Source organism: Moschus berezovskii, chromosome 9, assembly GCF_049115385.1.
Source record: "Moschus berezovskii isolate FMDL1 chromosome 9, NW_MosBer_1.0, whole genome shotgun sequence".
Classification (NCBI taxonomy): Eukaryota; Metazoa; Chordata; class Mammalia; order Artiodactyla; family Moschidae; genus Moschus; species Moschus berezovskii.
The window spans coordinates 27,715,468-27,742,584 of record NC_142468.1 but is presented as its reverse complement, the minus strand read 5'-3'; the positions used below and the strand labels follow the sequence as shown (position 1 = coordinate 27,742,584).

The 27,117-nt window shown below is 40.3% G+C and overlaps 1 protein-coding gene across 4 annotated transcripts in view; it reads right to left on the bottom strand.

Moving 5' to 3' along the window:
• Positions 1 to 27,117, bottom strand: part of WDR89 (WD repeat domain 89) — a 57,144-nt gene that overhangs the window by 28,828 nt on the left and 1,199 nt on the right. For 3 of the 4 annotated variants that reach the window (XR_008687229.2, XM_088839551.1, XM_088839550.1), the window contains exon 2: positions 11,256 to 11,380. The exons of the other annotated variant lie outside the window; for it this stretch is intronic. The gene's annotated coding sequence lies outside the window, so the exon portion shown is untranslated. The remainder of the gene's footprint in view (positions 1 to 11,255; positions 11,381 to 27,117) is intronic. 4 annotated transcript variants of the gene reach the window in all.

Below are 27,117 nucleotides of genomic sequence, written 5' to 3'. Positions count from 1 at the left end.
TGGAAGTGACAAACAGATTCAAGGGATTAGATCTGATAGACAGAGTGCCTGAAGATCTATGGACAGAGGTTCGTGACCCTACAGGAGGCAGTGATCAAGGCCATTCCCAAGAAAAAGAAATGCAAAAAAGGCAAAATGGTTGTCTGAGGAGACCTTACAAATAGCTGAGAAAAGAAGAGAAGCTAAAGGCAAAGGAGAAAAGGAAAGACATACCCATTTGAATGCAGAGTTCCAAAGAATGGAAAGGAGATATAAGAAAGCCTTCCTTAGTGATCAATGCAAAGAAACAGAGGAAAACAATAGAATGGGGAAGTCTAGAGATCTCTTCAAGAAAATTAGAGATACCAAGGGAAAATTTCATGCAAAGACGGGCACAATAAAGGGCAGAAATAGTATGCATCTAACAGATGCAGAACGTACCAAGAAGAGGCGACAATAATACGCAGAAGTATAGAAAAACGATCTTCATGACCCAGATAACCACGATGGTGTGATCACTCACTTAGAGCCAGACATCCTGGAATGTGAAGTCAAGTGGGCCTTAGGAAGCATCACTATGAACAAAGCTAGTGGAGGTGATGGAATTCCAGGTGAGCTATTTCAAATCCTAGAAGATGATGCTGTCAAAGTGCTGCACTCAGTATGCCAGCAAATTGGGAAAACTCAGTAGTGGCCACAGGACTGGAAAAGGTCAGTTTTCATTCCAATCCCAAAGAAAGGCAATGTCAAAAAATGCTCAAACTAACCACACAATTGCACTGCTCTCACACGCTAGCAAAGGAATGCTCAAAATTCTCCATGCCAGGCTTTAACAGAAAGTGAACCGTGAACTTCCAAGCCAAAAGCCAAAGCCTTTGACTGTGTGGATCACAACAAACTGTGGAAAATTCTTAAAGAGATGAGAATACTAGACCACCTGACCTGCCTCCTGAGAAATCTGTATGCAGATCAAAAGCAGCAGTTAAAACTGGATATGGAACAGACTGGTTCCAAATAGGAAAAGAAGTATGTCAAGGCTGTATACTGTCACTCTGCTTATTTAACTTATATGCAGAGTAGTACATCATGCGAAATGCTGGGCTGGATTAAGCACAAGCTGGAATCAAGATTGCCGGAGGAAACATCAATAACCTCAGATATGCAGATGACACCATCTTAATGGCAGAAAGCAAAGAAGAACTAAAGAGCCTCTTGATGAAGGTGAAAGAGGAGTGAAAAAACTGGCTTAAAACTCAACAGTAAGAAAACTAAGATCATGACATCCGGTCCCATCACTTCATGGCAAATAGGGAAACAATGGAAACAGTGACAGACTTTATATTTGGGGCTCTAAGATCACCGCAGATGGTGACTGAAGCCATGAAATTAAAAGACACTTGCTCCTTAGAAGAAAAGCTAGCTAGACAGTATATTAAAAAGCAGAAACATTACTTTGCCAACAAAGGTCCGTCTAGTCAAAGCTATAGTTTTTCAAGTAGTCATGTATGGTTTTAAGAGTTGGACTATAAAGAAAGCTGAGCTCCGAAGAATTGATGCTTTTGAACTGTGGTGTTAGAGAAGACTCTTGAGAGTCCCTTGGACTGCAAGAGATCCAACCAGTCAATCCTAAAGGAAATCAGTCCTGAATATTCACTGGAAGAACTGACGCTGAAGCTGAAGCTCCAATACTCTGGCCTCCTGATGTGAAGAACTGACTCATTGGAAAAGACCCTGATACTGCGAAAGATTGAAGGCAGGAGAAGGGGACGACAGAGGATGAAATGGTTGGATGGCATCACCGACTCGATGGACATGGGTTTGAGCAAGCTCCGGGAGTTGGTGATGGACAGGGAGGCCTGGCGTGCTGCAGTCTTTGGGGTTGCAAAGAGTCAGGACACGACTAAGTGAATGAACTGAACTGATAATTCTCTAAGTCAGGTATTTATGGGAAATTAGTCTCTCAGTCTTTAAGTTTTGCTTTTCTGAGGGCACATGAATGCTAGATGTTGGGCTGTGTATACCTTGAAATTGCAGAGGACCAACCTAGGATGCTCTGTCCCAAAGAAGAGGGCATGACAAGTTGATTTTTTGCCTCATTTAAACATGGAGAATCTCAGTCACACTCCTCTAAGGGAGTCAATTTGGTTTCATGGTCAATTAAGCCTCAGGATAAACCTTAGGAACTTTATTCTGTACATATATCTGAGAGAAAGGCATTTGCCTACTGAAACAAGACAGTAGAAATTTCATTAGAAGGATTATACCCAGGGTCAGAAGTCCAATTATAGCTACTGACTGGAACAAACTTCTCAACCAGTTTCCCCAGCTACCTATACTTAATAGCTTGAAAATGTCTTAAGTCCTAGGGCTTGGCCTATTTCAGTTAAGAAATTGATACTGTCCATCATTTTTAGTTTGTGCACTGTGTTTCCTTATTTGTTAACATAAAAAGAGCATTCTTCCCAGAGCAAGGCACAGGTTATTCCCTACTGTGCAGTAAGGAGGTTTAGGGCTCTGTGGTTTTGTAAGACTACTTTTGCTAGCCTTTCTATCTGGGTTTGCTGCTATTCAAAAGCTCTAAGAGAAGCACTTAAGGTAGTTCCCATGACTATGGAGAGGTTTTGACTTGCTTTTTCACAGTCTATTACTCTAACCCAAGGGGAAAAAGATAGCCAAAGACACACTCAAATCCCTTTCTAACTACTACAGGGTCATTAGAGGGCATCCATCCAAAATTATATCCATCCTAGTTTGTTTTTTTTTAGTTTTCACACTGATATTTTTAGTTTTCACATTAAAATTAAACCCCTATGATAAAGACAATACGGTGTGTTAATTTTTCTGCATTGTGAATTATTCAAAACTTTGCAGATTAAAGCAATAAGCATTCATTATTTCACACAGTTTCCGAGAGTAAGAGAGGGGCTTAGACGAGTGTTTCTGACCCAAGGTCTCACATGAAGCTACAGTCAAGATGGTGGCGAAGACCATGGTCAGCGGAAGGCTTCACTGATGCTGGAGGACTTTCTTCCCCAGAATGCTTGCTCACTGTGGATGAGGCCTCACCTCTTACTGGTTATTGGCAGGATGCCTAAATTCCAGATCAGATGGACCTCTTCATAGAACGGCTTGAGTGTCCTCAAGATGTGGCAACTGACTTTCCCCAGAAGATGTGATCCAAGAGAGAGACAGAGAGAAAGCACACACACACACACACAAAGCCACGATGCCTTTCATGATCTGTTTCTGAAAACCACATTGTCACTTTTGACACATTTTACTTGATAGACGAGAGTCACTAACTACAGCCCACTTAAGGTAGGACAATTAGGTTCCACCTATTGAAAGGAAGAATATCTAAGAATTTATGGATATATTTTAAACCCACAACAACTGCTTTACAACTTTAACTGAACAAAAGGTTCACATGCTCCTTTAAGTTGTGAGGATTAAGAACCTGAGTGGGTTCTTCCAGTGGAAGGGAGGGTTTCCCTGACTCTGGCATCAGGAGTGAGGGAGACAACTCTGCAGTGTCCTTTCCATTGAAGGGGAAATGTGGAATGCGTATTTCTTCTGCCCAGAAAGAAATAACCAGTGTTTTCTGAAGAAAGGGCATAAGTGGGCCCTTTAGCCCGGGTATTTTTTTTCCTCTGATAAAAGAAGAGCTCTCATGACCAAAAACAGTCATTAACATATAGCGCATGATAGTCGGCATGGTGGAAATGGCTATAAGAACATCTTAAATTTCTATATATTTGGAATAATGGGAGAGTTGGATTGTTGTGGATGAGGTTCTGATGGAGGTCTAGGGAATCTCCAGGGAGAAGGTACGTTTCCCCCACTTACTAGATTTCTTATCAACCAAATTACCATTGAATGGAAGGACATCCACTGTCCATCCCCCAGTACCATTATAATTTTTGCTACCCCACCACAAAGTTTTTACCTGTCCCATTAACGTTTTTGAAACACAAAGGAAGATTATGGGTAAGAGTCCAGACTTGAGTGAGGGGTATACTTTTGTGGGTGGGGGGCACCCAATGGAATGTTGTAATGTCTGGTACCAATTTGCCAGAAGGAAGAATGTGTAACAGTTCAAAGGGACCAAAGGAAAATACTACATCTCTGCCAGAGAGACCTTGCCATCCTTCTAAGGATAATAGCCAGGCTACCAGTTCAGGTTCATCACGAGTGTCATTAGCTCTGGCACAAATGAAACTATCAGTAAGGTTGGTAGAATCTGGGAGTTTTTCTAAGCAGGGAACCAAGGGATGTGCTAAAGCTAAATGAGGGGGCAGCAAGAAATCCAAAGAAAGGACCAATAGAACTTTAAGCAGCATGACACAGGCCTGGTCTGGTTATCTCCGGAAAGCTGTCTATTTCTGATGTCATCGGCTTCAGTCACTAGAAAATTTTACCTTTGAATCACCAGTTAGGTTGCAGATCCACTTTTTATAGAAGAGACGCACAAATTCAGGAGTCCACCCCTCGGAGCTTAGTGACACAGGTGTCAGTCAGCAACACCTGCAAAGGGCCCTTCCAACAAGGTTGGAAGGAAACTTTATGGAGATGCCTTTTCCAATAGACCAGGCTGCAAATGTGGTATTTGACATCTTTGTCCCCTGGAGGCATGCCATGGAAAGATTATTTTTCCAAAGCATTATTATTCTCAGTGGATTTAATTACACCTTTGAAAAACTGAAGTATATCCCCTTTTCATTATTTGTAGGTCAAAGGAAGCAGGGACTGTCCTGTAATTAGTTCAAAGGGTAAGAGCTCATGAATCCTAAATGGAATGGGTCTAAGATTTAGAAGAACCAGCAGAAAAAATTTTGGGTGAGGTATTTGGAGGTTTTTGACTAATTTAGCCAATGGATCTTGATAATTCCATTTGAATGTTCAACTAGTCCTGAAGAGTGAGGATGATAAGCAGAATGAAAATGCCGCAGAACTGGCCAGATGGCACAGATCTTTCAATGTACTTGTTCTGTAAAGTGGGTTCACTTTACAGAACAAGGAGTTCCAGGGAGGGTCCTCAAATGGAAATAATCTTTTTTAAAAGCACGTTAGCTATAGAAGAAGAAGTTGCCTCTCTACATGGAAATGCTTCAGTTCCAGTGAAAACCTTCAAACCTGCAAGACTAATATATTTGTATCCATGAGACAGGCACTACTGTATGAAATCCATCTGTCAGACCTCAGACGGTCTTTTAGGTACGTCAGTGTGTCCCCAGCAGTATACATAGTCTTCTTTGATTGAACTTAGGGCAGGTAGAACAAACAAGACATGCGCCTTACGTGGCCTTGCCAATGTTTCTCCACCGATATTCATTCATAAGTGTTACTGTTTTCTCATTGGACCAATGGTTTAATTCATGTATGGTGGCCAATGAGGGAAATCTTAGACTTTCTTGGCAGGATCAACTTATTACTGGGTCCAAACCAAAGTCCCTTTAATTGATGAGACCAACAGCCTTTAGATTTCCTATTCTGTTTTTCTTTCAGAGGCCAACTGTTGTACTTTCCTGACTAGTGCCCTTAGGTCTTCACAGGGGGAACAGCCTTCTGGACCATGATAGAGGTTTGGTTTATAGATCTCCAGAAGGGTGGCATTTCTTTTGTAGGAATATTGGTGAGGTTGTTTCCTTTGGTTTCCAGAAATCAGACTTGGAATGCTCAGGGACTTTAATGATAGCTGGCAGCAGTATAGCAGCCGACAAATTCTAGACATAAGGGCCATTCTTAATTTTATCTCCACTAGAAGAAAGGAAACCCCACTGTTTCATAATATTACAAAGTCAGGGGCTATCCCAAAGGCCTGTCAACTATCTGTATAGATGCTGGCCATCTTGCCTGTGACTAAAACACACTGAGCAACAGCATATAATTCATTCTGCTTGTTGGACTGAAGTGGCTGAAGGAAAGAGTGCAGCCCCAATGACCTGGAAAATGGCTAACACTGCATACCTGCAATAGCCATCAATAAACCAGATTACCATTCACCAAGGAGGTTTCTTGTAAGTCATCATGAGGGGTCAAGTGGTGATCCATCAAAGTCAAAGGCACATGGGGAATTTCATCAGTGCAAGAAGGAAGAAAGAGAGCAGGGTTGAGACTATTAGAGTGAATAAGAGTGATACGAGGATTTCATACGTGGTAAGATGGTTCGCTGAAAGATGTTGAGTGTGGCATGAAATTTAAGAGAGGCTCAACAGGCTAAGGTACAAAGGTGATTAAAGAGGATCTATAACGATTTCTTCAGTAGCCTTTGCTAAAAGAGTGGAAGCAGGCATAGCTCTCAGGCACAGGAGGGAGGAAGGTATCCTCAGGTCACTGCATCTAACTGTTGGCTGTGCAACCTAGAGGTTGGTGAGAGCCCCATGGTTTTGGGTAAGTAATCTGAGGGTATTCCCTTCTTTCTCATATACAAAAAGGGAAAAGGGTAGCTGACAATTTAGGTGTCCAAGGGCAGGTAGACTTATTAAGCTTTCCTTCAAGATCTTAAAGGCCAAGCTATCTTGATCATCCCAAACTATGGGGTCAGGCTGGTGTTCTTTAGCAGAGTATACAGGGGCTGAAACAACAAAAAGAAATTTGGGATCCAATTATGACAATGGCCAGCTAGCCCAAGAAAACCTCACAATTAACATTTGCTTTTGGGAGTTCCCTGGTGGCCTCGTAGTTAGGATTCTGGGCTTTCCCTGCCAAGGTCCAGGTTCAGCCCCTGGTTGGGGAACTGATATCCCACAAACTGCATGGCATGGCCAAAAACCAAAACCAAGAAACATTTGCTTTTATGGTTTGAAAAGTTTAAAATGCCTTGAAGCCTATCAGCATCTAGGTGTAGCACCTGTTTTGAGATTAAATGTCCTCAAGATTGAACCTGAGTTTGGACAAATTGTAATTTCTCCTTCAAGACTGTGTGTCCCTTAAGTGCTGAGATTTTCAGCAAATACTTCTTTTTGCAAGAAGTATTTAGAAGGGCAAACAAAAAAGAAGCTCATCCAAATGTAGTAGTAAGGTGGAGCCCCTAGAGAATTTTGTCATTTAAATCAGCCTGTCAAAATTGTGAGAAGTAAAAAAGGAGTACGTCAAGGCTGTATATTGTCACCTTGCTTATTTAACTTATATGCAGAGTACATCATGAGGAACGCTGGGCTGGAAGAAGCACAAGCTGGAATCAAGATTTCGGGGAGAAATATCAATAACCTCAGATATGCAAATGACACTACCCTTATGGCAGAAAGTGAAGAGGAACTAAAAAAGCCTCTTGATCAAAGTGAAGGAGGAGAGTGAAAAAGTTGGCTTGAAGCTCAACATTCAGAAAACAAAGATCATGGCATCTGGTCCCATCACTTCATGGGAAATTGATGGAAAAACAGTGGAAACAGTGTCAGACTTTATTTTTTTGGGCTCCAAAATCACTGCAGATGCTGATTGCAGCCATGAAATTAAAAGATGCTTACTCCTTGGAAGGAAAGTTATGACCAACCTTGATAGTATATTAAAAAGCAGAGACATTACTTTGCCAACAAAGGTCCGTCTAGTCAAGGCTACGGTTTTTCCCGTGGTCATGTATGGATGTGAGAGTTGGACTGTGAAGAAGGCTGATCGCTGAAGAATCGATGCTTTTGAACTGTGGTGTTGGAGAAGACTCTTGAAAGTCCCTTGGACTGCAAGGAGATCCAACCAGTCCATTCTAAAGGAGATCAGTTCTGGGTGTTCATTGGAAGGACTGATGCTAAAGCCGAAACTTCAATACTTTGGCCACCTCATGCAACGAGTTGACTCACTGGAAAAGACTCTGATGCTGGGAAAGGTTGGGGGCGGGAGGAGAAGGGGACGACAGAGAATGAGATGGCTGGATGGCATCACCGACTCTGTGAATATGAGTTTGAGTGAACTCCGGGAGTTGGTGATGGACAGGGAGGCCTGGCATGCTGTGATTCATGGGGTCGCGGAGAGTCGGACACGACTGAGTGACTGAACTGAACTGAAGAAGGCCTCAGTAGAGCCTTGAGGCATGACTGTCCAGATATACTGTTGTCCTTCTCAGGTAAAGCCAAAGAGACAGTGACTATCCCTTTCAACAGGGATACTAAAAACTCACTGCCTAAACTGATTAAAATGTAAAAGGTGCTCCAGCATGGATGGATACTAATAGCATGCAGGGATTAGAAAAGACAGGATGGCAGAGAATTACAATGCTATTTATTGCTCTGTGGTCTTCGACAAATCTCCATTCTCAGCCACTGGTGTGTTTTTTTTTTTTTTTTTCCACAGGCAAAATAAGGGTATTATTAACACAAAGACAGAACAAAGGATAGTAAGTGCCTGGGCCTTATAGTCCTCTATAATTTGCCTTATGCCCTGTAAGCTTCTTTATTCATAGGGTATTTGTTTATCCTTAGGAGAGGTTTTGTGGGGTCCACCTGGATCATAATGGGAGGGGCAATATGAGTTGTGTCTTGAATGTTAAGGATTTTACCCAAAGATCCGGGAATTCCAGGTTTAATAGAGCAGATGAGTGCGAAGTTTGGACTGCCTTGGTTTGTAGAGTGCAAATAATGGCAATGGGGATTGAATTTTCCTGAGTGTTGAACTTAAACTCAAGAGATACTTCCACTTTTTTTTTTTTTTTTTAAACTTCCATCTTTTGAGAGAAAAAAAATGGCAGCATTGTGTTTCTCCAGAAAATCTCATCCCAATAATTGTTTGGGACCCAAATCACTGAGAAGAAGCAGACATTTGCCGTACAAAAGGTCCAGACCGAAAAATATGGGCTGAGAAATAGGGACACACTGCAGTTTACATAAGACTCCCACTATTTGAACGTATATACTACTTCAGGGAAGGGACTGTTTAATTGCAGTGGGATGGAGCACTGACAGGAGCAGCCCCTGTGTCAGTTAACACTGTAAGGAATTTGATCCTGATCTGGAGAGTAGTTTTTCTCAGTCTATTTAATGGCAGAACAGGAACAGTCCCTGTCTGTCCTTGAAGCCCCATCATTGGCATGGATTTGGCCACAGTTCTGAGAAGGTTGTAACTATTTGGAGTTCAATTTATAGCAATCCTTTCCCCTGGTCAGGTTTTCTACAATAATGATACATTCTTGTAGGATGGATTTGCTTTGGAGTTTCCATCTATTGGCGCTGTAGATTCAAAATTTTAGTTATCATTTTTTTTTCTTTCTGGAGTCATCCTATGTGTTTGAGCTAAATTATTAGCCAGATTGACAAGGTCAGGGTTGAACACTCTCTCCCCTTTGATACAGGTTCTTTCGACCAACAAGGATATGTCCTTATATAGGCCATTTATACATATGGAATTAAAAGCCACCTGAGGACATGAGTTTGAGTGAACTCTGGGAGTTGGTGATGGACAGGGAGGCCTGGAGTGCTGTGATTCATGGGGTCGCAAAGAGTCAGACATGACTGAGCGACTGAACTGAACTGAGAGGACTCAACATCTATAGGGAGTCTAGAGTTTCCTTTGGAAACGGTTTGGAGTTTGTTGTAATAGTCATGGAAGGATTCAACAGGTTTTTGGATGCATGCTGCTGCTGCTGCTGCTAAGTCGCTTCAGTCGTGTCTGACTCTGTGCGACCCCACAGACGGCAGCCCACCAGGCTCCCCCGTCCCTGGGATTCTCCAGGCAAGAACAATGGAGTGGGTTGGCATTTCCTTCTCCAATGCATGAGAGCGAAAAGTGAAAGTGAAGTCGCTCAGTCCTGTCCGACTCTTCGCGACCCCATGGACTGCAGCCTACCAGGCTCCTCTGCCCATAGGATTTTCCAGGCAAGAATACTGGAGTGGGGTGCCACTTCCTACTCCATACCTGACTTTAATTCCAGTCTACAGGTTTTGGGAAGGCTCCAGGGATGGCTCTGCATAGCCATTTGGCTCTGCCATGAGGTTAACTGTATAAAAGGACTAATGGTTGGTTTAACTTAAACCCTAGAAATCGTTCCAGAGAAGACAGTGGCAACCCACTCCAGTACTCTTGCCTGGAAAATCCCATGGACGGAGGAGCCTGGTAGGCTACAGTCCATGTGGTCGTGAAAGTCAGACACGACTGAGCGAGTTCACTTTCACGCATTGGAGAAGGAAATGGCAACCCAATCCTGTGTTCTTGCCTAGAGAATCCCAGAGATGGGAGCCTGGTGGGCTGCCGTCTATGGGGTTGCACAGAGTCGGACACGACTGACGTGACTTAGCAGCAGCAGCAGCAGAAATTGTTCAGGGTTTCCCCAAGCTGCAGTTTTAATCCACTGTGGGGCTTGACTTTCTCCAACAAGCAAGCAGACTAACAGAGATTAGAGAGATGAGGTTGGTGGGTTTGGGTTACAGCATTGAATTCTTCAGCAAATATATTGGGATCCTCAGTTATCAAGGGGAAATCCTTTATTATAGCCCTTATGTTGCCCTTTGTCCATGGGGTATAGGAAATCTAGGGCAGTTTTCAGCAGGATCCTCAGCAGGTCTCAGTTTGAAAAAGAAGGTCTTAATGGGTTCTGTTTGGTAAGGAAAGTAGATTCAGAGAAGAGACTCAAGAAGGGTAAAGGGAGATATGGAGGAGGTGGAACAGTGGGGTTAGAAAGGACCTTAGTTAGCACTGAAGAAGAGACCTGAGATTTTTTTAACCCATCTTTGATTGTTTATTTGCTTCAGTTAATTTAGAAACAATAAGGAGGCAATTTTAGAATGCTGTAGCCTCTAGCGACTTCACTTTCACTTTTCACTTTCACACATTGGAGAAGGAAATGGCAACCCACTCCAGTGTTCTTGCCTGGAGAATCCCAGGGACAGGGGAGCCTGGTGGGCTTCCGACTGTGGGGTCACACAGAGTCGGACATGACTGAAGTGACTTAGCAGTAGCAGCAGCAGCAACAGCAGATACCAATTAAAATAACTATTCTACTCAGATTGCTCAATATTGTAGCCATGGTCTTCTAACTTAGTTCAAAGAAAACAAGTGTACAGAGATCAAAGTTTCCACATAATGGCCATTGGAGTTCTGTGTTATCCTTAGTAAGACTGGTCTATTTAGTCAAACATGCACATGAGAAAAGACCATACATTGTTTTAACATAAAACCAGCTAGATCCCTCAAGGTGGCGGTTGTGGGGGGGTACTTTAGTACATTCAGATGACTAGATACAATTATCAGAAACAAGAGTATGTACCAGAAGGGCAATCTGTCTCTATCTAGAGCCTGAATAAAGTAGGAGAGCTCAAACAAAAGAAGGCAGCTTGAGCTCTGAGAAGACTTACCAAAGTTAGAATGGCTCACAGAAGCTAACAGTGCAAAGGACTCAAGTACAGGAAATTCACTTGATTCCAGAGGTTCAAGTGGTTGGTGTCTTCAGATCCCACTTATGACACCATGTAAGGTCAACCTAAAAGAAAAGAGGTAAGCTGAGGCAAACTCAAGATACCAATGTGTGTGCATGTTAGTCACTCAGTCATGTCTGATTCTTTGCGATCCCATGGATTTTAGCCTGCCAGGCTCCCCCGTCCATGGAATTCTCCAGACAAGAACACTGGAGTGGATTGCCATTCCCTTCTTCACGAGATACCAAAAATCGAGTTTATTCTGGAGTAGCAGAGATATTGTAATTCAGGACATGCAGCTGCAGTAAGCTATAGGTGAATCCACTGAAGGTTAAGAATGGGTTGCATTCATGAGCAAGGAGTGTGAAAGGGGAGAGCCCAATTAGGGGCCATGCAGAGTTAACTGGCTCACAGATGGGGAGGAACTCATTGGTCAGGGGTTAAGTTTCAATCTTTTATAAATCAGGCATTTATGGAAAATCAGTCTCTTAGTCTTCAAGTTTCGCTGTTCTGAGAACTCAAGTGTGAGATTATCCATTTCATATCCTTTAGTTTCATTTTACATTAAAACCTTTTATAGTTTTATCCACAATAAGCTGGAGGGACATGCGGGGGTAGGCAAAGGAGGATGTACAACAGACATTTGGATACATCAGCTTACAACTCAGGAGGAAAGTATAGAATTGGATCACTGACCTATAGGAAGTAGGCAGCAGTTTAAAACTAGGGAAGTGGATGAACCTCCTGAAGGGGAATTATACAGAATGATATACAACAACAGGTCAAGAATGGAACCCTGAAACACCAGTTAAAAGAAATGGGCAGAGGAAAAATAAAAACTATAAAGGAGACAAAGAAAAAAGAAACAGAAGAACCCAAAAAAAGTAGCCAAATAAGTATTAACTGATCATTAATATCTAGGATCCTGAATCAGTCTCTTAACAAGCATTGCTTTATTAAGTCCTACCAATCAGTAACCCTAAAAAGTAAACTTTTTAATACTGCCCTTTAGGTGAGGAAACTGAGATTTAGACATATAGATACTGTACAATAGTTAAGAGGATGAGTATACTGCCAGACTGTCAAGGTTCAAATTCTAGCTTCACTAGCTATGTGTTTCAGTTTCTATTCTTTAAACATGGGTTAACAGTTCCAACCTAATAGGGCTGTTATAAGGCAAGCTATTAGGGTTGTTATAAGAGACAAATTAACTACTACATATTAAGCGATCAAAATGATGGCTGGCCCATAAGACTAGTGTCAGCATAGAAAATTTCAAAGAAATGCAAGTGTCAAATGATAAACTTGCAGAATAACTTATTAGATTTTACATACACACACACATCTATGCTGTTAACAATGTGTTCATGCTAAGTCACTTCAGTCGTGTCTGACTCTTTGTGACCCAATGGACCACAGCCTACCAGGCACCTTTGTCTATGGGATTCTACAGCAAGAATACTGGAGTGGGTTGCCATGCCCTCCTCCAGGGGATCTTCCAGAACCAGGGATCAAACCTGTGTCTCTTGTCTCCTGCACTGGCAGGTGGATTCTTTACCACTAGTAGCACCTGGGAAGCCCATGATTAATCATGACAACTGACATCAAATTAAATATACATACTGGGGAAAGAACACCTTAACATTCTTTTAATTTCCACTGTTAATCAGTACTTAAGATTAAGCCAGAATGAGGCTTCCTGATACTGCAGAGCTTATAATCGTGTCACCATATCTCTCACACAAAAGGCTATATTTTATAAATATTTATAAACTGATAGTTAAAGGCATCTTTTACATTTCAAAGTCTAGGTTCACTATTTATTACTCTAAATTAGGTGAATAGCCAAATGGGATCTGTTGAAATAGAAATCAAAAGAGTGGTAAAAACCCTTAAACATAAATATTTATAGTTTTATGTCTGTGTAAATATTCAATAGGACAGACCAGTGCTCTTAATCATTCTGTGCCATATCACAGGAAGATAAGAATGTAGTTAAGTTCTAAACTTATTTCCTTTTCTCTGAACACAGTGAAAGATCCTGATATCAGAGAAATAACCAACAAAAGGCATAATTCTTGAACCATTCTGCAAAAGCCGGATATTAACAGAAAAAAAAATTCCACTTACTATATAGATTTGATGTGAAGGAAAAAAAGGACTGAAAATAATGTAAAATGTACTGTCAATTTTAACTTTACTAAACACGAAAACATTTAGCTTGGACTTAAACTATCAAATTCGTTTTAAATACTCGCCTACTTTGCTCTTGGCACCAATGATTAGCGCTATTAAGCAACAGGTGCACAAAAAAAGCAGAATTAAAAGAGACACATGTACCCCAACGTTCACTGTAGCACTGTTTACAATAGCTAGGACATAGAAGCAACCTAGATACCCATCAGTACATGAATGGATAAGGAAGTTGTGATACATATTCACAATGGAATATTACTCAGCTATAAAAAAAAAGAATGCATTTGAGTTAGTTCTAAAGAGGTAGATGAAACTGGAGCCTATTATACAGAGTGAAGTAAGTCAGAAAGGGAAATACCAATACAGTATATTAATGCATATATACGGAACTTGGAAAGACAATAACAATGACCCTATATGCAAGACAGCAAAAGAAACGCAAATGTAAAGAACAGACTTTTGGACTATGTGGGAGAAGAGGAGAGTGGGATGATTTGAGAGAATAGCATTGAAACATGTATATTACCATATTTAAAACAGATGACCAGTGCAGGTTCAACGCGTGAAGCAGGGTACTCAAAGTCGGTGTTCCGGGAGAACCCAGAGGGGTGGGGTGGGGAGGGAGGTGGGAGGGGGGTTCAGGATGGGGGAACACATGTGCACCTGTGGCTAATTCATGTTGATGTATGGCAAAACCCATCACAATATTGTAAAGTAATTACCCTCCAATTAAAATAAATTAATTTTAAAAAAAGCAACAGGTGCAAAAATCAGAGAATGACAAAAAACATCACTCAGGACTTAACTACAAAGTCTCTAAACAGAATAAATTTAAACTGTTCCCAGGACAACTAAGCCTTTCTTAGTTGTTCTTTTCCTCTCTTCCACTGCCAATATAAATTACTACCTCTATATGAACTCCTAGTTTTTATCCTCAACACTGATCTCTCTTCAAAATTCTAATCCTGTTTTTCTAATGTCTGCCTAGACCTCTACCCCTGAACATGCTGCTAAAACTTGAAATCAAATATAATGAAAATGTAACTCAAACATATATTCTTCATCTCTGTTAACTGCACAGTCTTCTCAGTCACCAAGACTCAAAATCTCAGAATTACCTTTGATTAAAGGGAGGCCAAGGACAAGACTCCACTAGCTAATAAAGCCCACCTTGAAAATCGCCCTTCACACCCACCTCCTCACTGTTTGTCCTGCCACTGTCTTCCTGGTTTCCATTACCTCTAGTCTGCAACTGTAATAACTTCCTCTGTGCCTGATACGGAGCATGACAGGAAACACTTGATTCAACAGCTGACTGACTCCTGAACAAAGATGGCAAGAATGGGAAAGTTTCTTACTTCTCACAGGAGAAACAGCATGTAAGAGTTTTATTCTTAGATGCCAACTTCATCTTGTAAAAAATATTGACATTCAGTATATTAGAAATAAAAGCAAATATATGATTTCATGAACATTTAAGTTCATAAAACTAAATAATTTTCATAAAGTACGACACACGCTCTAGTGTTGCTTCACACGTTTCACATGCAGACATTTGAACATGTGAATTACACAATGTATTTTATAGCAACCCTAGACTCAACAATATTTTAATAGGCAAAATATTTTCTCCACAACACAGCTGCTAAAAGATTTGCTACTCTTCCCAAGAATCCTACCTCATTTTCTTGAGTTATCTAGATAATACCCATGCTTTCAGTTCCGTTCAGTTCAGTCGCTCAGTCGTGTCCGACTCTTTGCGACCCCATGAATCACAGCACGCCAGGCCTCCCTGTCCATCACCAACTCCCGCAGTTCACTCAAACTCATGTCCATCGAGTCAGTGATGCCATCCAGCCATCTCATTCTCCGTCGTTCCCTTCTCCTCCTGCCCCCAATCCTTCCCAGCATCAGGGTCTTTTCCAGTGAGTCAACTCTTCGCATGAGGTGCCCAAAGTATTGGAGTTTCAGTTTTAGCATCAGTCCTTCCAATGAACACCCAGAACTGATCTCCTTTAGAATGGACTGGTTGGATCTCCTTGCAGTCCAAGGGACTCTCAAGAGTCTTCTCCAACACCATAGTTCAAAAGCATCAATTCTTCAGCGCTCAGCTTTCTTCCCAGTCCAACTCTCACATCCACACATGACCACTGGAAAAACCACAGCCTTGACTAGACGGACCTTTGTTGGCAAAGCAATGTCTCTGCTTTTTAATATGCTATCTAGCTTGGTCATAACTTTCCTTCCAAGGAGAAAGGGTCTTTTAACTTCATGGCTGCAATCTAGCTAAAGGTTCACCAGTACGACAAAATCCTTCTTAACTCAACCTAAAGTGTTTCTACTTACTCTGAATGCCAAAATACCAACTGTTACTCATTTGCAATCACATACTAAATATACTAAAATGTTATTTATCCCTAGTTGTATGTGTTATATATTTATATTTGCTTCTCTCCCCAGTATAAAGTATAAATTTCTTAAGGACAGGACTATATTTTTCAGTTCTCTAATATCAATCTTCTATGAGCTGGAGACTAACTCCACAGCATGCTTCAGGAAATCCTACTTCCCATGAGAGGAGTGTAGAAATACAAACACATACGAAACACACTCAAGAGAGGCAGACAAGGGGGCAAAGATAAGGAACTACCCACAGATGTAAAACAATGACAGCCAAAGACAGGAAACACACACACAGACCAACCTTTAGAAGCAGCTATCCCCTTTCTAGAGAAATTAGAGAGTAATAATCTTATCAATACTGATTAAAAAAACAACAACCCATAACCACAGTTTTGAGGTCAATTCACTCGACCTCCTAGAAAACACCATGAAAGCACAATTGAAGAATGGGCTAGGATTTAGGAACGTCACCCTATATGCAGAAAGTATTAAACACCTGATTTGATTGTAATTTAATAACTAGTCCTACACACGCAAATTTGGAGCAAATATGTTCAAAATGCAACTCTTCCTTCACAAAACATGTTACAGAATAAAAAAAAAAATACAAAATTCCAGTATAAAGCCCTAAATACTACTTGCTTTGCTCATATAAACATGTTTTTGATGCCAAAAAAATATATCCAAATTATAATCTTTCAAAATTTTTAAAACTAAACTGATGATTCACAAATTGTATCCTTCCTATTTTTAGAATGGCTCAGGGTATTTGTGTGATTTTCAAGCTCCTTTCTTAGTTCCTAAGAAATAACTTCAGTTCAACTTTACAATTGCAGGGCAGGGTGGGGGAGGGTAAGTTTAGAAAGAATAAAATAGCTCTGTAAAAATAATTCAGTGCTACATGAAACACAAATTAACAATAAGCTAATGAAGTCAAATGCTTTAAAATAAACTAACCACTATGAAAAATTTAGCTTCAATATCTATTCTTCTTTCTTGAAAATAGATGCCTGTCATGCATGCTGCAGGACTGAAGGATTCATGAAGAAAGAGAAGCAGTCTGACAGAATTAGAACCAAGATAAAAATACTCTAACAAGCAGCCAAGAGTTGGAAACACAATGGAAAATGAAGGAACACGTCTCTGGGATGTACCCAGTCATTATGAGTGAGCTGAAAGGTGTTGATGGTAGAAAAGGAGACACTCTTTTCATGGGAAAACATATGCACTAGAAGTGAGGGGCCTTGCTTTTTTCTTTTTTGCATATGACCCTCAGTAAATCACAGATTCCGTCTGAATCTTAGTTTCCTCACATTTCAACTTACTGTGTTTGCCGATTCTTCTGTATACATCAGTGACATTAACACTAACTAAGGATAGACTGAACTTGTGCTATAATCCAGGCACTGTTCTAAATGTCTTATATGAATATTTCATTTATCCTCCCAGACAACCCTACATGTAGATACACTTACTTTCCCTATTTTATAATTAGGAATTAAAGCTTGAAAGGGTAGGTGACATGCCAAAGGTCACTCAGCTCACAAATGCAGAACAGGGACTGGAACTCAAATCTGGCTTCAGAGTCCACAGTCTTAAATACTTCCTTATACTACCTCTCAAATGATATAAAGAACGTATTTCACAAAGCATATTAAAATGGCCATTCAGGATTTCCCTGGTAGTCCAGTGGCTAAGACTCTGTGCTCCCAATGCAGGGGGTCCGGATTGGATCCCTTGTCAGGGAACTGGATCCCACATGCTGCAACTAAAAGATCTTGCATGCTGCAATGAAGACCCAGCGTAGCCAAACTAAAAATAAACAGTCTAATATAAAGTGGTGCTATTATAATTCTTATTGGCACTAACAAAAATGAATTCATACAACCAAGTGACATATAGTTAAATATTTAAAGCATATATATGTGGAAAGTCTTCATACTAAGGAAGGTTTTAAAAAGACAGTGGCAATATCAATGATGTGAAATCCAGTGCCAATTTTAGATGCCTAGATGTGCAAATTTCCAAGTATTTATAGGCTTAAAAAAAGATTTAAAATAATGTCAGGTACAAGATATAATTTAAAATATAAGCGATCATCTAGAGTTTCTTCTCTTCTCGCTATTATTTCACATTCATACTTGATGAATGATATATGAATAAAATCATCAAGGAAGGAATTTACTTAATAGTGTGTGTCAGCCAATATAGTATACTAATGCATATATATGGAATTTAGAAAGATGGTAACGATAACCCTATATGTGAGACAGCAAAAGAGACACAGATGTATAAAATAGTCTTTTGGACTCTATGGGAGAAGGCGAGAGTGGGATGATTTGAGAGAATAGCACTGAAACATGTATATTATCATACGTGAAACAGACCAGGTTTGATGCATGAGACAGGGTGCTCAGGGCTGGTGCACTGGGATGACCAGGGGGATGGGGTGGGGGGGTTGGGGTGGGGAGGGAGGTGGGAGGGGGGTTCAGGATGGGAAACACATGTACACCCATGGCTGATTCATGTCAATGTATGGCAAAACCACTACAATATTGAAAAGTAATTAGCCTTGAATTAAAATAAATAAATTAAAAAAAAATAGTGTGTGTCAGGCACTGTTTCAAGCACTTCACAAATATTTACTCATTTAACTCTCCTAACTGCCGACAAAGTACTTATAATTGGAGCCAGTATTCAACTCAGGTAGTTTGGTTCAAGAATCTTTGCTCTTAACCTCACTAGCTCTGTTGAAATTTAAGAAATGGTGATATTTGCAGATGACATAATACTATATGTAAAAAACCCTAAAGATATCACCAGAAAATTACTAGAGCTAATCAATGAATACAGTAAAGTCACAGGATATAAAATTAATACACAGAAATCCCTTGCATTCCTATACACTAACAATGAAAAATCAGAAAGAGAAATTAAGGAAACAATCCCATTCACCAGTGCTACAAAAAGAATATTTAGGAATAAACCTACCTAAAGAGTCCCTTGGACTGCAAGGAGATCCAACCAGTCCATTCTAAAGGAGATAAATCCTGGGTGTTCACTGGAAGGACTGATGCTAAAGCTGAAACTCCAATACTTTGGCCACCTCATGCGACGAGTTGACTCACTGGAAAAGACCCTGATGCTGGGAAGTACTGGGGGTGGGAGGAGACGGGGACAACAGAGAATGAGATGGCTGGATGGCATCACCAGCTCTATGGACATGAGTTTGAGTGAACTCCGGGAGTTGGTGATGGACAGGGAGGCCTGGTGTGCTGTGATTCATGGGGTCGCGGAGAGTCAGACACGACTGAGTGACTGAACTGAACTGAAAGAGACAAAAGACCTATATGCAGAAAACTATAAGACAGTGTTGAAAGAAATAAAAGATGAAACCAACAGATGGACAGATATACCATGTTCTTGGATTGGAAGAATCAATATTGTCAAAATGACTATACTACTCAAAGCAACCTACAGATTCAATGAAATCCCTGTCAAACTACCAACAGAATTTTTCACAGAACTAGAAAAAACAATTTCACAATTTGTACAGAAACACAAAACACCCCAAATAGCCAAAGCAATCTTGAGAAAGAAAAATGGAGCTGGGGGAATCAAACTTCCTGACTTCAGACTATATTACAAAGCTATAGCCATCAAGACAGTATGGTACTGGGACAAAAACAGAAATATAGACCCAAATATAGACCAATGGAACAGGATAGAAAGCCCAGAGATAAACCCACACACCTATGGGCACCTTGTCTTTGACAAAGGAGGCAAGAATACATAATGGAGAAAAGATAGCCTATTCAGTAAGTGGTCCTAGGAAAACAGGACAACTACATGTAAAAGAATGAAACTAGAACACTTCCGAACACCATACACAAAAATAAACTCAAAATGGATTAGACTTAAATGTAAAACCAGAAACAATAAAGCTCTTAGAGAAAAACATAGGCAGTATACTCTGACATAAATCACAGCAAGATCCTCTTTGACCCACCTTCTACAATAATGGTAATAAAAATAAACGAAACCTAGTTAAACTTGAAAGCTTTTGCACAGCAAAGGAAACAATAATCAAGATTAAAAGACAACCCTCAGAACAGAAGAAAATAATTGCAAGTGAAACAACTGACAAAGGATTAATCTCCAAAATACTTAAGCAGCTCATACAGCTCAATATCAGAAAAACAAACAGCCCAATCGAAAAATGAGCAGAAGACCTAAACAGACATTTCTCCAAAGATACATACAGATGGCCAATAAAACATGAAAAGATGCTCAACATCACTATTGAAGTGAAGTTGCTCAGTCGTGTCCAACTCTTTGCGACCCTGTGGACTGTAGCCCACCAGGCTCCTCCGTCCATGGGATTCTCCAGGCAAGAATACTGGAATGGGTTGCCGTTTCCTTCTCCAGGGGAACTTCCTGACCCAGGGATCGAACTCAGGTCTCCCGCATTGCAGGCAGACGTTTTAATCTCTGAGCCACCAGGGAACATCACTATTAGAGAAATGCAAATCAAAACTACAATGAGGTATCACCTAACACCAGTCAGAATGACCATCATTAAAAAATCTACAAACAATAAATGCTGGAGAAGATGTGGAGAAAAGGAAACTCTCTTGCACTGTTGGTAGGAATGTAAATCGATACAGTTACTATGCAGAACAGTATGGCGATTCCTTGAAAAACTAGGACTAGAACTACACTGTGCATACATGCTCAGTCGTGTCCAATGCTATGAGACCCCACCAACTGCAGCCCGCCAGCCTCCTCTGTCCATGGAATTTTCCAGGCAAGAATACTGGAGTAGGTTCTCCCTTCTTTCTCTAGGGGATCGTTCCTGCCCAGAAAAGAGTCTCTTGAGTCTCCTGCATTGAAGGTGGATTCTTTAACAACTGCATCACCTGAGAAGCCCCAAACTACCATATGACCCACTGATCCCACTACTGGGCATATAGCCTGAGAAAATCATAATTGAAAAAAACACATGTACCCCAATGAGGACATGGAAGCAAACTAGATGTTCATCAAAGGGTGAATGGATAAAGAAGTTGTGGTACATATATACAATGGAATATTATTCAGTCATAAAAAGGAACACATTTGAGTCAGTTCTAGTGAGGTGGATGAACCTGGAGCTTGTTATAGAGAGTAAATTAAGTCAGAAAGAGAAAAACAAATATCGAATATTAACTCATACATAAAATCGAGAAAAATGGTAATGATGAATCTATTTGCAGTGAAGGAATGGTGATGCAGATATAGAGAATGGACTTGTGGACATAGTGTGGGAAGGAGAGGGTGAGATGAATGGAGAATGTAACATCAATATATATAGACGACCATATGTAAAACAGATAGCTGGTGAGAAGTTGCTATGGAATACAGGGAGTCCAGCCTGCTGCTCTGTGATGACCTACAGAGGTGGGATGGGGCTGGGCTGGAGGGAGACTCAAGAAGGAGGTGATATATATATAAAATTATGGCTAAATTGCATTGTTGTACGGCAGAAAGCAACACAACATTGTAAAGCAATTTTCCTCCAATTAAACAATAATAATAATAATAAAGAAATAATGAGACTCTTTTTTTAAAAAGCTAATAAAAAGTAATAATGATCAGAATGAATGTCCACAGAGATAACGGCACCATCACTTACCTCAGTATATATACCAATACAAAGGACCATGTAAAAGAAATATATTAACTGATATGAGAAACTAATCTACACTACCAGGGAAACAATTTTAACTATAATGGCATAGAAGTTTCTTTGAATTTTCCTACGAAATTCTACTGTTAGCAAAGCAATGAAATTTGGAGACAAATATTAACTAACACTAATATTAACTTAAAAGACTTGACAGACAGCATTTTTATTGTAATTTGGTCCAGTCAACTTATGAAACAGCAAAATTTCAAAAATCACATGAACTAGTGGAGTTCACAATAGAATTAGTGACATATTTGAACTCTTTTAAGGCACTACCAATACTTAATATAACCTATTTTACAAAAGAACCACGTTTTTCTAAGGACTACAGTATTTGTCATTTCATCTATTTCTTACAACCCTGAAATAGGACAAATACTATTATTCTTATTTTGATAAGTAAACTGAAGCTCAGAGAAGTTAAAGAGTTAACACGGTCTAGATAGATCTGACTCCAAGTGCTTCTTTTATCACATTATGCTGCCAAAATTTTAAGCTTTATACTTTTCAAGTTGCTTTACAGCCAAGAAAAGTTGGAAAATGTACAGTAGAAAACATAATGAAGTTTTATGGTCTATTTGCTAAAAATCTCATTATTGTATGATGTACAAGTTATCTAACTGAAACGATGAACTAGTTAATTCAGCTAAAATAAACTTGGAACCCAAGAAAAATCTGCATTTAAAGCTAAGTGAGGACTTCCCTGGTGACCTAGTGGTTAAGACTCTATGCTTCTAATGCAGGGGAACTAAGATCTCATATACTGCGTGGGATGGCACAAAATAAAAAATAAAATAAAGCTAAATAAATCCAATTTTAAATGCATAAATGTGAAATAATATAACTACAATACTATTTTCTAGGATTCAAAAAAAATAACACTTCTATCATTCACCTCAATCACTTAAATGTTAGCTTCCTAGAGACTATCAGTTTCAAAGATAGTTTCAAAAATATTCACTCCTCTATATTTATTTCATATGAATTACTACAGGGCAAAGAAACAGATAAGACTAGTGAACCAAAGAGAAACATTTAGTAAGTGAAATACCCTGCACGCATGCTAAGTTGCGTCAGTCATGTCTGACTCTGTGCAACCCTATGGGACAGCAGCCCACCAGGCTCCTCTGTCCACAGGATTCTCTAGGCAAGATACTGGAGTGGGTTGCCATTTCCTTCTCCCAAGTGAAATACCTTAGGTTTGGATTTTTTTTTAAATTCAAACTACTGGGAGATTTTTTTTAAATATCAGTTAAAATTACCAAGAAAATACCCAATAAACTGTACCTTAAATGCACAAAAATATATTACAGTCTAAGACTGTGTATTATACCCTCACAGTCCTAAGTTAGGAAGCAGACCACTCACACTGGACTTGTGAAGAAGGTAGCCTAAAACTGATTTTGTAATCAGCAGCATGACATCCATTTTAAGGAATAAAAGCACGAAACAAGCTGAAAAATAATTTTTTGGAATAAGTTATTTGTGGAAAAATACTGTGGAATTTTTTCTTCATGCCCACTTTTATGAGAGTAGCTCAGACCTTGATCTGGTACCCTGTTAACTATTGATACAAGAGCCATGCCTGGAAAGGTCCAAGAGACTGTGGCTGGATACCTGCTCAAACAGGAAAAGGATAAATGGATGTACTGCAATGCATTGTTATTTTCAGGGCAAAGGATGTGAGATTTTTTTCCTACGGATCTGTTGATGGCACAGGAAGGGAGCCAGCTTAAAAAGGACTTGGGCTTCCCTGGTGGCTCAGACGGTAACGAATCTGCCTGCAATGCAGGAGACCGAGTTTCGATCCCTGGGTCAGGAAGATCCCTTCCCTTGAAGAAGGGAATGGGTGTTGGTGATGGACAGGGAAGCCTGGTATGATACAGTCCCTGGGGTCCACGACTGAGGCACTAAACTGAACTGAACTGACTTCTTGAATACCAAATGACTACTTGGAGTTGAGTTCTTTCATATATTATCTTATTCCAATATATCTATACTTGGATGGTTAACACACTCATCAGATTCTGTCTCTTGATAATTATTAATTCCAACCCAGACATGAGAACAACGGAGTATTACCTTCTGAAGATACAAGTAAAAACTGAAGTCATCAGAGCTACTGTTTCCTTGCTGGGGGGACTGCAGGGTATTAATGATGAGGGACTATCAGTCCAGTTCTCCATGAAGACTCACACATATTCCAGCCTTAGGAGGAATGAGACTGAGTCTTTACTGACTTCCTTATAATACATCTCCATCTTCTGAGGTCATGCTTCTTAAACTAGGGACACACCTATGACTACAGTAAACTGGCTATAATAAGAAGCTACAAAATAAACTCTATTCTCCCTAGAACAGCAATGTTATGATATGGCAACAGTTCAAAACAGTATCAAACACAAATATTATGAAACTGAAGGCAAAACTCACGTGAACTTTTACGGCTGATTAGAATTCAAAGAAATTTCACTTTTCTAAGGGATTAATTCAGGCTTTGTATCCACATTATCACAGGAATACTCATTTACCTCTTCTATTCCCAAGTAGAAAAGCTGAAGCACCAACCTATGGTAACTAAGAAGGGTCTTTTTGCAGCAATCCGGAAGTCACTTAATATTTTTTCTTTCAGTATATCCTACTACTCTTTACGCTGCACTAGTATAGAACCTATTTAACCCTTCTTTATACCCTTTGTGGCAAGCTAAATAATGCACCCCCAGAACATCCTTTCTCTAATTCCTGGAACCTATGAGTGTTTCCTTACAAGTTAAAGGGATTTTGTAATTAAGCTAAGGATCTTGAGATTGACAGATTACTCTGGATTCTATAGGTGGATTATCTGCCTACAAGACCTTCTAGAATTAACACCCAAAAAAGATGTCCTTTACATCATCACTTCAGTTCAGTCGCTCAGCCGTGTCCGACTCTTTGCGACCACATGAATCGCAGCACGCCAGGCCTCCCTGTCCATCACCAACTCCTGGAGCTTACCCAATTCATGTCCATCAAGTCGTGATGCCATCCAGCCATCTCATCCTCTGTTGAACCCTTCTCCTCCTACCCCCAATCCCTCCCAGCATCAGGGTCTTTTCCAATGAGTCAACTCTTCGCTTGAGGTGCCCAAAGTATTGGCATTTCACCTTCAGCATCAGTCCTTCCAATGAACACCCAGGACTGGTCTCCTTTAGAATGGACTGGTTGGATTTCCTTGCAGTCCAAGGGACCTTCAAGAGTCTTCTCCAATACCACAGTTCAGAAGCATCAATTCTTTGGCGCTCAGCTTTCTTCACAGTCCAATTTTCACATCCATACCTGACCAATGGAAAAACCATAGCCTTGACTAGATGGACCTTTGGAAAAAGAGGCAAATTTGGCCTTGGAGTACAAAATGAAGCAGGGCAAAGGCTAACAGAATTTTGCCAAGAGAATGCACTGGTCATAGCAAAAAATTAGAGATATCAAAGGAACATTTCATGCAAAGATGGGCACAATAAAGGACAAAAATGCTATGGACCTAACAGAAGCAGAAGATACTAAGAAGAGGTGGCAAGAAGATACTAAGAATACACAGAACTACACAAACATGATCTTCATGACCCAGATAACCACGATGTTATGATCACTCACCTAGAGCCAGACATGAGGAACACAAAGTCAAGTGGGCCTTAGGAAGCATCACTACGAACAAAGCTAGTGGAGGTGATGGAATTCCACTTGAGCTATTTCAAATCCTGAAAGATGATGTTGTGAAAGTGCTGCACTCAATATGCCAGCAATTAGGAAAACTCAGCAGTGGCCACAGGACTAGAAAAGGTTAGCTTTCATTCCAATCCCAAAGAAAGGCAATGCCAAAGAATGTTCAAGCTACCACACAATTACACTCATCTCACACACTAGTGAAGGAATGCTCAAAATTCTCCAACTTAGGCTTCAACAGTACATGAACCGTGAACTTCCTCTATTTCTGCTTTATTGACTATGCCAAAGTCTTTGACGGTGTAGATCACAACAAACTGTGGAAAATTCTGAAAGAGATGGGAATACCAGACAACCTGACCTGCCTCCTGAAAAATCGATATGCAGGTCAAGAAGCAACAGTTAGAACTGGACATGGAACAACAGACTGGTTCCAAACTGGGAAAGAAGTACATCAAGGCTGCATATTGTCACTCTGCTTATTTAACTTACACGCAGAGTACATCATGAGGAACGCTGGGCTGGAAGAAGCACAAGCTGGAATCAAGATTGCTGGGGGAAACATCAATAACCTCAGATATACAGATTATACCACCCTTACGGCAGAAAGCAAAGAACTAAAGAGCCTCAATGAAAGTGAAAGAGGAGAGTGAAAAAGTTGGCTTAAAACTCAACATTCAAAAAACTAAGATCATGGCATCCAGTCCCATCACTTCATGGCAAATAGATGAGGAAACAATGCAAACAGTGACAGACTTTATTTTTTGGGTCTCCAAAATCACTGCAGATGGTGACTGCAGCCATGAAATTAAAAGACGCTTGCTCCTTGTAAGAAAAGCTATGACCAACCTAGACAGTCTATTAAAAAGCAGAGACATTACTTTGCCAACAAAGGTCCATCTAGTCAAGACTATGGTTTTTCCAGTAGTCATGTATGGGTGTGAGAGTTGGACTATAAAGAAAGCTGAGCGCCAAAGAATTGATCTTTTGAAATGTGTTGTTGGAAAGACTCTTGAGAGTCCCTTAGACTGCAAGGAGATCCAACCAGTCCATCCTAAAGGAAATCAGTCCTGAATATTCATTGGAAGGACTGATGCTGAAATTCCAATACTTTGGCTACTTGATGTGAAGAACTTTCTCCTTGGAAAATACCCTGGTGCTGGGCAACAATGAAGACGGGAGGAGAAGGGGACGAGAGAGGATGAGATGGTTGGATGGCATCACTGATTCGATGGACATGAGTTTGAGCAAGTTCTGGGAGTTGGTAATGGACAGGGAAGCCTGGAGTGCTGCAGTCCATGGGGTTGCAAAGAGCTGGACATGATTGAGTAAACTGAACTGACTGATCTAGGTGGGACCTATTTGTAAACACAAATGCCCCATTAAGAGGAAGGCAGAGGGTGATAAGATCATGGAAACACAGATTTCAGAGATGTGCTTTTGAAATATAGGAGGCACAAGTCAAGGAATATAAAGGGCTACTAGAAGCTGAAAAAAAGCAAAGAAATGGGACTTCCTCTTAAGAGTCTCCAGAAGTAATCAGAACTCAGAAAAGCAGTTAAATGAGCTGAACTATTTTTGCTTTATGCTGTCTACAGCAGTGTAAGATAAGAATACAAACCAGAAAAGTACCATTTCTGCATTCATAGGGAATAAGATCCTGAACCCTGGATAAGCAGCTAAGTGGGCCACATAGGCTTAAGAGGTATTTCAACTCCAGTGGTAATAGGATGCATGTTATCCACTGTGTGTGTTTGTGTATAATATTTTAAGTAT